This window comes from Anser cygnoides, chromosome 7, assembly GCF_040182565.1.
Source record: "Anser cygnoides isolate HZ-2024a breed goose chromosome 7, Taihu_goose_T2T_genome, whole genome shotgun sequence".
Lineage (NCBI taxonomy): Eukaryota > Metazoa > Chordata > Aves > Anseriformes > Anatidae > Anser > Anser cygnoides.
In genome coordinates, this window is record NC_089879.1 from 37,017,246 (window position 1) to 37,031,312 (window position 14,067).

Below are 14,067 nucleotides of genomic sequence, written 5' to 3' on the forward strand. Positions count from 1 at the left end.
TAAAATACTCTGATGTCTTAATCACTGCTTTAGGCAATTTAACTATGTTCTTTTCCTCAAAGAACAGAAGAAACATCAGGGTATCAGAACGTCCTCATTTCTTATTTATATTAATTGGAGCAATTAAAATCTCTTTTGAAATAAAAACAAGGAGACAGAAGACAACAGCAATGTTTTTCCCTTATTCACTTTCTACCTCAACATTGCAAATACTGTAGACAACGCTCAGAGTCTTCACATTTTAACTTGCAGTCCTCCAGATAATCTTCGCCAAGTGATATTAATAGACGGATAAGGCTCGAGTCTGAATAGCAAGTCGATCCAACTAAACAAAAATAACTACTGTACCACGTCATTTAAGGCCAGCGTCCCTATGACAGCTTTAATACTGCAGAAAATACATACTCGTGGACCTATATGATCTGCCAATTTGGGGGCAATCTAAGAATTTGAAGTGGGTACAATTGATTATAACAACAGTAAGTTGAGGTTAATAAAATGTGATCATCTGAAAAGCACAACTCCTCAGGCTGCTTCACTGCAGGAACATAAGGCTGACCGGGTTAGCCTTAGCTGATGTTGACAGAAAAACTGAATCATGGTCCTGACAATTGGGTGCGGGCAAGGTTAGCCACTTTGACAATTTACTTACAATTGAATTCCTTCTTGTACATCACACAGTCAATGACATTTGCTAGCCTGGCTGTCAAGACGGAGTGTAGGGTTCAAAGATATCATGCAGAGTTTTCCTAAACCAGCATGTGATTAACAAAGTCTATGCTCATATGAAAAAAAGGAGCCTGCAAACTTCCACTATAAAGTGATGCACATACAATGAACTGCAACACAATCAAGAAAGCCTCAAATGGGACTGGGTTGCAGGAAAAAAAGCAAAACAAAAATAAGAGAAATAAGGGAGCGCTAAGGGGGGCAGAGAATAGGAAAATAAACTAAAAATTATGTACTGCAGCCAGATTACTTCTTTAACCTCAGGTTTTTGGTCATGCGAGTGAAATCGGAAGTTGCACTGATCTGTCCTTAGGGGATTTCTTTAATGCCCCAAGGCAGCAGGACATTAACATCTGTGTTAAACTATTGTTTGGCCAGGAAACTGGACACCAGTACATTCTTACATCTGTGAAATAAAAAACTATTCCAGTTAAGTAGTATTTCCTTATGTGGGAGACTTTGAGAGAATTCATCTTAATTTTCTGTACTGGGGCACCCATGCATAGCACATGTGGTTTGAAAGACCTGGCCCTTCCACAGAAAAGTTAAACGATTGCACATTTGCTAAAAAGTATCTTATCTTTGGATTTTCCTGCTAGAGCTCCATCTTTTAGCCTGGTCTGCTGCCCAGCTCCATGAATAATAGCGGCTAGCATACAATCATAGATTTTCCTGCAGTTGACCTCTAATCTAAGGGTGTCTGAATGTGTCACAGAACACCAGCAATCTTAATTTCCTTCTCTCCTATCAACCAAACCTCATGAACAGCTTCTTTCAATAAGGACTGAGCCTACAGCTCTCTGAGAATCAGCATCTCCCCGAATGACACCCCTTCCAGAATTAAGGCCCTTCCAGCAAAATGGAGAGAAAAGCTCACAACACAGCTTTGGAGATGACAGTTTGGTGTTTGCAAAATGGTGAGAAATGTTCAGCAGGCCCTGAATGCTGGGGCCAGTTCAAAGTAAATTAACCAGATAAAAGCAATGAGAAGCTTTTAGTATCTATTCACAATAACAGTGAGAACAGGAAACAAGCGGACCCCATCTGTGCAGCCCTAGGGCACCTCATACTGAGCTCCACGTATCTAATAAAGTAGTCAGGTTAAAATTGAAGTGGCTGTAACATGTGGAGACTGCTGGGGTTACAGGGGCCAGCCAGGGCGTTCCCTAATGCAGGTGATAATCAGTATGATAATCACTATATTTACAGGCTTTCCATTTTATATCTGACATTGGAAATCACGAAGAAGGAGGGATTAAGGAAATAAACAACCTACACAGAAGCTTTACCACTCCCTGGAGAATGCAGCATTTTCATTCATGCATGACATGCGACAACAGCAAAGCAACACAGCGACAGAACAGAATTTTCTTAGGAGGCTTCATTTCACAATCGAGAGTTCTTTCAGTTTTTATAAACTTTAGACATTATTCAGTCATTATTCCAACTCAGCATTTTCAGAGCTATTTTCCAATACTGTCTGCATCACATCTCAGTTCATAACACCCTCTCCCCCACCTTTCTACTTGTTTATACTAAATATATTTAAAACACTCACACTCCTTTTTTATACAGTCTTTTTACTAACCACAAGAGCACATTTATTGCCATACCACCTAAAGTAGAAATGGGATTTGTTAGCAGTTATGAAATGTTATTTGGCTCATGCAGGTTGGGAAAACAAAACAAAACAAAACAAAACAAAACACACACACCTAAAACATACAGCTACGCTGAAGCAAACAGCATACAGTGCTCCTTAATGGGAGCAACACAGTGTCACCAAAGGTAACACACCCCCTCCCTTTGCACAATAGTGAGCAGTTTGCACAGGAAAGCGAGATAAATCAGACATAACAATAAAAGAGACAACTTCCGTTAGTACTAGTCTTGTTGTTACATTTGAACTCTCCTGACAGCTGAAAACTATTCCCATTCTTGCATGTATTTTATTGCTGCTGGAGTCCCAACATTTAGGAAATGGAGCTGTCTATAATCTACACCATGGCCAATTGTAACGGGGCTTGTTAAAATTCAGAGCGCTTTAATCATCAGCAAGACAAACTCTTTGTTTATAAGTAAACCAAAACATACCCTCTGAACACAAAAGTCATTAGCATCTGCACTCCTATGAGTATTTGTTAACACCCTGTGTTAGAAACATTTTATGATTATAGAGTTAAGATGGCTCAACTTCAATAATCATACGGTCGGTTTGCCGTATCACACAGAAGGCACGCTACGTATTAAATATTCTCAGCACATCCAAATTTTTTTGTTGGTACCAATGTTTTATGATAATTTGATCAAATTATAGCCAAAATGGTAACAACATGCATGTTGGGTTAAATTTAATTCATGTAGGCCAAAATAAAACTCATGCAGTCACACTGAACAGCATTTAAAACCATGTATTGCTGAAATTAGCTGACAAAGACTGTTCAAAAGCACCACCAATAGTATTATCTACAATGTGCATTTTAACCTCTACACAGAGAAAAGGAGCACTGTAAACTAAATTTGCATTTCATTGCTGAAATCAACATTATCTCATAAAGAAATGATAAAACAGCAGGGCAGCAATGATACCCTTGCACACTGAATGCGTTCCCGTAATTACACGAGAATGCAAATGCAGGAGACACTGATGCTAATCCCACCCCCATGCTTCTTGGTAGAGACAGCATCTCAGAGAATAACTTACACCTCACACACGTTACAGTGCTGTCCTGTGCAGCTCCCTCACATTCTCTTTAATTTCTCTTGACCACTACCCCTGAAAAGAGGAAAGAAAATAAAATGAAAAAAAGCAAGCGGAGAGTGGGGTACTACTGGCAGGTTTTGAGGGAGCTCCTACTGCAACAACTGTAAACTTCCTGACTGACCCAAAGTAAACTCAAAAAACAAGCTTTGCTCACGTTTTCAGGAATATCGTCCCCTTCCTCTGCACAACAAGTCTGTGACTCAGTGGATTCACCCCGTCCCACGAATCAACATAATCTTAAACCTCCACACAATCATACAACATGCATAACCGCAGAGGCAGATCCTTGCACTAAATCAGAGGCATCAAGATTTAAAAATAAGAAAAAAAAAAAAAAAAAGAAAACTTCAGTGGATTTGCTCAATAAAAACCAGCAAATGACTATTAGGACCATTCAATGGGTGTTTGCATTTGGTGGAACAACTCCTACTGGTGTCAGCCATGTTTTATTATAACTTGAATAGTATCTCTACCACTACACCTTACAAGACACTTTTTACTGCTGAAATCTCCTAAAATTCTATTTTAAACATTTTTTTTTCTTCGGCTTCAGGGTATTGTATGACTCTCTTCCGAGAAGTATCAATTGTTGTTAGTTTTCTTCCATTTCTATTGCTTCCTTGAACACATTACAGGCTATGTGCATTTTGCTCAAGTAATGCCCTTTTTCTTCAGTATAATCATTTAGTGCTATCAATCCCACTGATGAGTTCATCTCTAATCCTGGTATAACTTTGTGTTCCTTATATTCTCTCTTGCTTTTCCACAACTTTCCTTGTTTGCTGCAACAAAGTGTTGCACAAATCTTATCTAACATTAAAACCCTGTTATCTAAACAAAATGCTTAACAAAAAAGTAAAATAAGCAAGAAGACTTCAATAAAATAAGGGAAGACTTTGATGCAGGTGATGTTTCTGATATCTACAACCTCATTCTGTAAAATATTGACTCAAATAACAGAGACAAGCACTAAGAACTTGTATTTCTGAAATAGGTGTTTTGATTCACGATTTCCTAATGGAAAGCAAAGCTTTCTAAAATAATAATAAGTAAAAACAAAACAAAACAAAACATTCCTGTATTAGTTGCCTCATCATACTACAGACACAAAAGTCTTCTGTTTCATTATAATAGAACTACAAACACATGTACTTCTACTTCAGCTTTCCTTAGGTGGGCACTTTTGTCCTTCCTACTCCCCTGTCTACTGTCATCTTTACTCTGTCATCTCTGTCTCTAAAAAAGAACTTATAAAATTTTCTGCTTTCAGAGCTGTACCCTTTGTTTTATATAGTCCATAGGTACTGAGAACCTCTGATTTCAGCAGTATGTTATGCCCAGTAATTCTGAATACAGGCCCTTAAAAGACATCTTCTTTTGGTAAAAGCTCCCTCTTTTTTGTCAGAGGATAAGTCATTCATCGGCCATACAGTTGTAAAGAATACTACCATCAAGATCACTATGAGCCTCTGCTTTTGGTATTTCTTTCATAAAACACTCATCGCAATGCAGGAGCTAAACTAGTTTTTAAGGATGGGGAAGAGTGAGCTGTGCCATGCCACATTTTCCACCCCTCCAGCTCCAGGCCAGTTTACGCTAAACATGACCCTGGAAATGGCATTTGTCTTAAGGCACAGATGGGACAACGGATTTTTGGTCACTGCCTTTGGATTATAACAAAGATGTCATACATTCACCCCCTAGCTTTACGGCACCACTCTCCTGTGCACGCTACACAAAGCCAAACTTAGTTACACTTCATTTTATTGCCCGTCCTATTTTAAAGTGAGAAAATATTATATATATATATATATATATACATACACATAGACATAACAGATCCATGGTTCTTAACATGCAAAAACAGCATGCAAAAACCATTCATAAACAGCATGCAAAAACCATGATTGCTTTCATGGTAAGCAAACAGAGGTGATGTCAATGATGTGGTAATGATAACCTTGACGTACCTAAGGAATCAGAGGTAAGTACTGTTGAAGACTATCTGATGATCAATTGAAAACATGACTTCAACAAATGGCGACTACCGTTCTCTTATTTGAAAATTAATGGATAGAAAAATCTATAGGATGTAGTTCTAGCTGGATCTCTAACCTTTAGTGCCAATGGCACTTTTACTGTGGTTAGTGATAAGACGCAGACATTCCTCTTCAATTCAGCGCTAAATAGCTATCAATTGTTACCCCAAACACCGTAGGTTGTCCTATCCAGCCTTGTGTGTCACTGTAGTCTGATTTAGACAGGCATTACTTTTAGGTCAACTGTTACTACATTTCACTGTGCAAAAGCAGTACAAGCTTGTATGCCTTTATTAAAAAATAGCCATTTACAAAGGCATTCGGGGCTCAGGAGGTGAATGTAATTTTATCCTTCTCCCTGCCCCCCAACAGAGACAGTTGCTTTAATATGGGTCACATAAGAGATTAAGAGAGAAACAGAAATCTTACGAACCACCCAGCATATTTTCTGAAACAAACACTTATCTGCTGAAATTTTGTTACAGCTGATGAAGTTTGAGCTGTACTTGAGGATGTGTTACAAGGATACAATGCTTCAGTATTATTTTCCTTTGACAAGCACAGAAAACTAATCCTTGATTTGGTCAGTGGTGTACACCTATTCACATTTCAGAGAAGATCAATAAAAGCCGGTCACAGAATGGACAGACCCCGCAGACAGCTTGGGAACCAACACTGAGAATCAGCAGTATCTGAGCAAGTATCTCCCCCTCACTGCCTATTACTGAAGAAAGCACAGCTGGTATCAATTGGATGGGCAGATTATCATAAAGGAACACCAAGGTGTTTTTTTCTTCCCCTCTTTGCTTTTCTTATGTGTAGTCCCAGACCTGAAAATTGCTTTTTTTCATAAAGGATAACAAGAGTTCCTATCATATCCTAAAATATTTTGTTCAGTTTGCTCCACTAGTACGAAAGATACTGGTAAATATATTTACAACACCTTCACTCAGTAGGTGAAAATATAAATAATAATATCAAAGTGAATATTCAGAACAAGTAGAAATAACATATGGGGTTAGAGTTGTAATGTTCAGAGGGGGTTCTGGCATTCTACCAGAGGGTTTTGTCTGAAAAAGCCTACCGTGTAAAGAATGAAGAAAAATGTATTTCCTGTCCTGCTCGGGTTCATGCTGGAGCATCTATATTACGTACAATTTGTTAATATTCAGTTATTTATTCTGCTACTTAGGTTATTACCAGAACTATAGCTCCTGCTAGAATCTTCTATGGAAAAAATCGCCCTGAGTCAGAGTGTAATGCCATTACAAGGTCTGCCACAGCTGCATCAGTGATATGCCTCTGAGCCATTTTGAAATTTTATGATGGATAAAAAGCTATTACTTATATCTCTGCTACACATCCTTACCTAAAGAACTGAACTAGCTATGACTCTGTACGTATCTCTCTCCTCACAGATTATAAACATCAAATTAGTGAACTATACTTCCTTACAACATCTCTTTATACAAATGTGTCTATTTTTATCTTAAAAATAGATGCATCATGATCAGAAAACTGGAAGAAGAAAAGACTCCTTTAATCATCACTGAATCAAGAGAACATAAAAATGAACACAAACATTAAAATTAATTTAATAGCTAGAGGATAAGAGTTTTATACACATATAAAAATAAAAGATGTGTGGGGTCTTTTGAAGCCTTTAATACTGCACATTGTAAGCTCTTAGTACGAACCTTCTGGCTGAAGGATGACAAACAGAAATAAAAGATTGCATCATTTCCAACAAGGCCTCCTATGATTGCAACCACTCAGACTAGCCTGAAATCACTGACAAGATATTCTCATCTAGCAATTTCAGATGAAGAGAATAATCAGATACTGTGCTAAAAGTGCTGGGATACAGCAGGACTTGTCTCTATTCCAGCTAGAAGGTTAACACATTTTTAGCAGTAGAACTGAGTTGTTCTATATACTTTGTTTTGCATGATGTCAGGCACAGCCATTTAGAATTATAACTAAGGATATAGCATTAGGAACCCTATAAAGAGCAATTATCACATAACTCTCTTCACATGCTAGGCTTGCACTGCTTGTTAACCTTACCAAGAAAACAAAATTGCTCACTGCAACCTCCAGCAATAACACTAACTTTTCAACTGATACTAATATTATGCATTTTAACCTTCCAATTAAGTTTGAATCCAGTTGTCTTGAAATTTCTTATTAGAGTTTGTTCTGTTATTTCATGCTAATTTGATGATGCATTTATCTGTGTTAAAGATACAGACATTCAAGTTTTCTCTTGTATTTCCAGTTTTAGCTACTGCAGTTACTTCATGGAAGGAAAAGCCTTTTCTCAGTCTGTACTAGTGGCTCTCTCACAACACCTTCATTGTACAGAACAGCAAAATTTCAATCTCACCGTAGTTAGGTGACTGTGGTCCTGACTGAAGAATATGCTCTAATTCTAGATGTGCATGAGGCACTTATAGGCATCTTGGACAGGTTGCTAATTTCTTGCAGCAATTTTTTAAAATCTGTAAAAGTTATCATTAGAATTTCCCTGCTTCTGACTTATAATCGGTATGTTTGCTCCATTTCTAAAAGAAGCCAACCTGAACCTGAAATGGGCTCAGACAGAGCAGAGAATAGAAGAAAGAATAAATAAGGCAATTAGAGGAATCACAAATTCCACCACGTTTTAAAGAGTTAATACAGAATCACAGAATCATGGAAGGGGCCTCGGAAGCTCATCTAGTCCAACCCTCTCCTCACGCAAGGTCAGCTAGAGCAGGTTGGCCAGGACTGTTGGGTTTTGAATATCTCTGAGCACGCAGACTCCACAGGCTCTCTGAGAAACCTGTTCTGGCACACGACCACCCTCACTGTACAAGTTTTTTCATTATGCTTAAGCGGAATTTCCTCTCTTTCAATTTGTGCCCTCCACCTCTTATTCTGTCACTGGGCACCACTGTGAAGAGCCTGGCTCCATCTCTGTTATCGCCTCTCTTTAGTTATTTATATGTGTTGACAAGATCCCTTTGAGCCTCCTCTTCTTGAGGCTCTCATCTTCTTCTCACCCAGTTGGTCTCCAGCCTGTCCATTTGTTGAACGTCATGAGATTGCTGTCAGACTATTTCTCCAGTCCACCAAAATTTGGCATTCAAAACTTGACATTATATTTTGCTTTAAAATCGTAGCTACTGACTCCAAGCACAGGATGAAATCCATGCTGGGGCAGGCAGACAGGTAAAGATTTTGTCAAAGACTTTACTGATATATGAAGGAAAGTCACGTGATTGTTAGGGTAGAAAAGACACAACTAGAGATACCAAGCAACAATCATCACACAGCAAGGAAGGATAGTCAAAAACTAAAAATGAACCAGAACAAGTTGCTCCAACAAATAAGTAGCATCTCTCAGAGACTATGAAAAACTCTCAAACCAGCAGCTGTTGGCCAAAGGGCTACTGGAATCAACACAGCAAACCAAAATCAAAGAAAATGTGGAAGTTCATTTATGTTTTGACCACTGAACTTCACCTAAATATTTCATGCGGGTTATAAATTTGGCTTGATTTGGGCAGCAGACATTCAAATGATCTATAAGCAATTTCTTCATGCACTTAAATCACTCTTATTTAATTATAATTGCTTTCTCTTTTAAGAATTAGCTTATGCATAAAGATCACAACTATCACACTGGTTGCTTTCAAAGATGAAAGTGAAACTTTTTCAAGTAGGGCTCAAAATTCCTCTGACAGAAAGCATCTACATGCTTTCTCAGCACTTCTTTCTACTTTAAGACACCACACTCTCGTAAAAAAAAAAAAAAAAAAAGATATAGTAAAAAAGAAACCAAGATTATGAATATGTATGAATTCCTACAAAAAAAAATCTAATTCTCTGCTAAGCAAGGACATTCTCCTAGTGGCATCAGTTGTATGTGCTAAAGGATCATAAAAATGTATCATAGTTTTCAAGCAATAATGTTTTTAAAAAAATATACATACAACTAACTTACTATCTTTGATTCTACCATTGCATGTTCTCTGTATACTCCAAGACTCAAGATTTTATGATCCTCCGCTATACTTCAGAACAGTTACCATTTTAACCTCTCTACTTCTGTATCTTGAAAATGTTACTTTTATTTTAGGATTTGTCTAACAACTATTTTTTAGTTCCTGAAATAACAGATTGACATTATATTTTAACATAGTTATATATTTACTTAATATAAGTTGGCATACTGCAAATGAACCTGAAATGTACCTAAAATTGCACCAGATATATTTCTTATTTTATTATGTGATATATGTACGACTGCAAATTATTCTGAAGCTGAAATTAGTAGTGGTAGTAATAGTATTAATAGTAATTCAGTTTTGGACAAGTTATTTTTAGCTATGTACTTGCTCAAGCCCTTCACTACAGATTTCTCACACCTCCTGAGTGCTTAGAAGTGTAAATAATCTTTTTTCTTCCCTCTGCCTGTAGCACTGTATTTGTATTTAAATATAACAGAAGCTATTGCAAACTATTTAGCTTGCCTCACCCTTTCCAACACAAGAGACTTCTTCCACAATGCTGCATCTCTCCTATTTTATACAAAATTTGAAGAGAGCTCTAGGGTCATAGTAGAACTGCTCTTTTGTAAAGACTGCATTCTGATTTAGACTCTTGAAAATTTATTACTTTCTCTTATATGAGTAATAAATAATTTCCTAAATATCAGGCAACAAATGACTGGGAACATTCTAAAACAATAGTGATGTGCTTTCAGAGCAAAAGTAGTTGCATTAACAGCACACCATATGCTGCACTGGAAGCTTTTTAAGAGACAGCTATTCAGGGACTGAGAAATGAAGAAAAAATAGGCTAGAACCTCTGAAAAGTGGCACAGATTTGTAGAATCTCCTTAGTTTGAGGATTGTTTTTCCTCAAAGAGCTCGGAGAAATGTAGTGCTCATATATTATGGTAAGACAGAATTGTTATAAACAACAAGCTAGAACTTACTCAGCTCTAGCAGATGTACTTATCTTCCTAATTCCTTGTCTCTTGGTAGATTTTTATATCACACTTTCCTCTTTCAGTCAAGTTAACCAACTCTCTCTAAATTATGTTTCAAAAAATCACATGCCATACTCTAAAGGCATTTTGATCTTAGGTTTAGACCATGAAAACAAACAGTTTATTTGGAGTCTGGCTAGCTCACATGGTGAACAGTGAACAGTTTGCAGAGGATACTGTGCTAAAAATGTCACTTTTAAAAAATAATATTGAAGCAGTTCTTTACAAACATGGCACTTGTCCAAAGCACATATGGAACATTAAATATAGCCATAAAATTTTATGCACCAGATTTGACCAAGGTCTTGAGCTCTAATTTATATTTTCTCCATTTTGCTGGAAGACTAGCTGCATTTGATAAAGCTACTTCATAAGGACTCTGTTCTCCTAACATTTACACATCACACATCTGGACTTGGAAAGGGAATTTGAGTAAAAGAGCCAACTAATGCAGATCTTGTTTACATTATGTGCAATTACTCTTGTGTCATGAATCTCCCTGGGATATCAGAATGTGCTGAAGACACCCCAAGAATATGTACTTCAAATAAGAATGCAAAAGCCTGGGTGTTTCTACCCCTATCAGTGAGCTCCATACACATGATCACATAAGAAAATCAATGGTATTTGTATTTTCTAATAATGTTCCATTTCATTTTTATTAATTATTTGCATGTAGTTATAGCTGCCCTCAGTGCCTGAAGATCTCTGTTTGGATTCTTTTTCTCTCACAACTCGCTCACTGCAGCCAAGGGAACTAAGTGATGGCAGTTGCAACACTCAATTCAGTTACATAAACACATCTTCCTTGCCAGATTTCCCTGCGGTGTTCCCGTTTCATGAAATAAGTCTCTAGCATTTTGTAATGTACTGTACCAGAAAGTTTCTTTTCATGTGACAAAAAATTAGGTCCTCTGCTGCTGGCAGCGGAGAAGCATGGGTGTGAACATGTCCCTGGAATCCACCCCAGACCATGTGGCTGCACCAGCAAGAGGACAGAGAAGAAACACAATACTCAACTAGCTGCAGAACAAGAATTGGTTGTCAGACTTCAGGAGGAGACAGACAGCCTCCATCCAGAAGATGAGCCAGGTTTATTCCTAAGTCTGTTGAAGTGACAACACATCAGTGCACATTTTACCTTTGCCATATACAACAGGCATGTTCTTTCCTATTGAGTGTATTTGCCAATAAAGATTAAAAATAAAATAAAAATCTGGCCAGCTTATTCGTACAGGTATAAACAGAGTTCTAAGTTTTAACATCATAGCTGGAACAAGCACTCCTGGCTATGAAAGCATGTGGTGAAAGTGTAGAGACAGACAGAGTGACCAACCTAATCAATCACACAGATGATCAGTGGCACAGGGGGCCTTATGGACAAAGTCTTCTCCCATATCTCCTCAGCACCATGAAGCTAGGTGGTCATACTCTGTTGATTTGCTTGAATTAAGATTAATTTTACATTTTCATTCTCACACAGGTTGTTCTCCATGTGTTGATACGTTTGTTCAGTAATTCATGTACCCTGCTCCTCTTAAGTTAAATACATTTTCAAAGTAAGTCAAACAGGGGCAAAAATCTCCTGTCCCACCATAAGACTGTCCATAAATGCACGTAATACAAATCTGAGTTAAAGCTTTTCTGCTTAAGAATAATGTGCTATTTCAGTTCAGGTTAATTTTCCTGTGTAGTCAAGTCCGTGTTAAAGGAGAATGACTGAAATGGGGGATTAAGCTTGAATTCCTGCGAACAGATTGCTTTTCTTCAAATACCCACAATTGCTACATGCATTCAGGTTATCTTGCACTGTCTACACATTAGAAAACACAACGCAGCTATAGGAAAGGAGAAGTCTAGATCTGTGGTAAAAGAGCTTTCACCTGCCACTGCCCCAGTGGATAATGCTCATTTGGGAAATTTGGGTACTTGGCTTCTTCCCTATTCTATTGGTGTTAGCGCGCTGTACTCCAAGATATACAAGATCACTATCTATACTCTTCACAATTTTGCCATTAAATAAACAAGATCACTTCTAAAGTAGAGCAAGAAGCAGGGAAACAAACAAACAAACAAACAAAAAAACCCAACTTTTTGTGATGCTATATTAAGTAGCATTAAATAGCCAAAAGGTGGCTTTGTTTATGAATTCAAACTTAAAATGAGAGAAAATATCACATATTATTTTCCTGGAATACTGAAAGTAGGTACCAACTTTCCACACAAGATTAAAGGTTCAGTATATACTAGTGGAATCTCTGCTGATAGGAGCCAGTGAAGCTTTTCTTTCAGTTTGGTGGCAAAGGATTTACAATACTAGGGATGCTAGCAACCAAAGATCCACTTGCACCAATTACTTTTCACCATAAAATGTTCTGTAAATCAATATGTTACTGTTAGAGAAATGTGTGACACTCTCAACTTCTACTTTTAGTACTTGTGCAGGAAATAATCACAGTTCAGGTGGCATATGAGTATTCTGTATTCCAGAACTAGCAAAGAAATCTGGTGACTTGGTCATTGCTATGGTAACTATACTTCTGTAGCGAACATTGAAGTAAATAGGTACATAAAACATGTATAAGTTGTCACTATGTAAGTTACTGCTGCCCTGGAGCTGCAATAATTTGCTTCCTTTAAAGTACTTAAATCTGGCCATAAATACTTGGTATCTCACAATGTCCTATTATTTCAGGAAGATGACAAGGCTCTTCTTACATAATATACTGCAAACACACAAGCAGATTGATTTATCAAGAAAAGAACTTTCAGGAGAAGTAATCCATTGGCCTGTAAGTAGCCAACTATGAACGAGCTTCTAGCTTGATGAAGGAAACTACACCCAGGCTCTTATGTACCAAGGCAAGGTTGATCCATTGTGTAAAGTTTGAAAGGGTAAGCTTATTTCTCCACCTCTGACAAATACAGAGTCATTTTTGTGTAGAAAGCTCCATCTTTTTCTCTCAAGTCTTTCCCTTACTCTTTTGTTTCCTCTTCTCCTCACATAATCCACCAATGGCAGAGATATGGAATTAAGAAAAGTCCAGTCTGCATACTGTCCTCCTTTAGCAGAAGGGTTTTGCTCTCCTTTCATGCTCATCATCAAATAAAATCTTTGGCATAGGGAAGTCCTCCTTTTGTCTCTAGCCGAGCAAACAGTACAATTTTTATTTTTTTTCATACACAGACTAATTTTGGAACAGTTAAGTGCAAGCTGCCACATAGTGATGATGAACTGATACTCGGAGAAGGAAATGAACAGATGTCTTCCAATTTAGACCAGGACTGCAATGCTGCTGACCATATAACCCAGTCTACACATGTTACAAAGTGAAGACAGGCACTAATGAGGTCCTGTGGATCCCTTGGGATCATTTCCTTGGTTAGATTACTTGCATGGCTTGGAAGACTCATATGAAAGAGGTCTTCCCTGAAAGAAAGGGGATAGTGTTTTGTGACTGCTGAATTATATAATATAAAATGGATTCAGATGGTCA

The 14,067-nt window shown here is 37.6% G+C and overlaps 1 protein-coding gene across 2 annotated transcripts in view; it reads right to left on the reverse strand.

Annotated features, from left to right (window-relative positions):
* ADK (adenosine kinase) overlaps positions 1-14,067 on the reverse strand; it is a 293,088-nt gene that overhangs the window by 46,637 nt on the left and 232,384 nt on the right. The gene's annotated exons all lie outside the window — the stretch shown is intronic.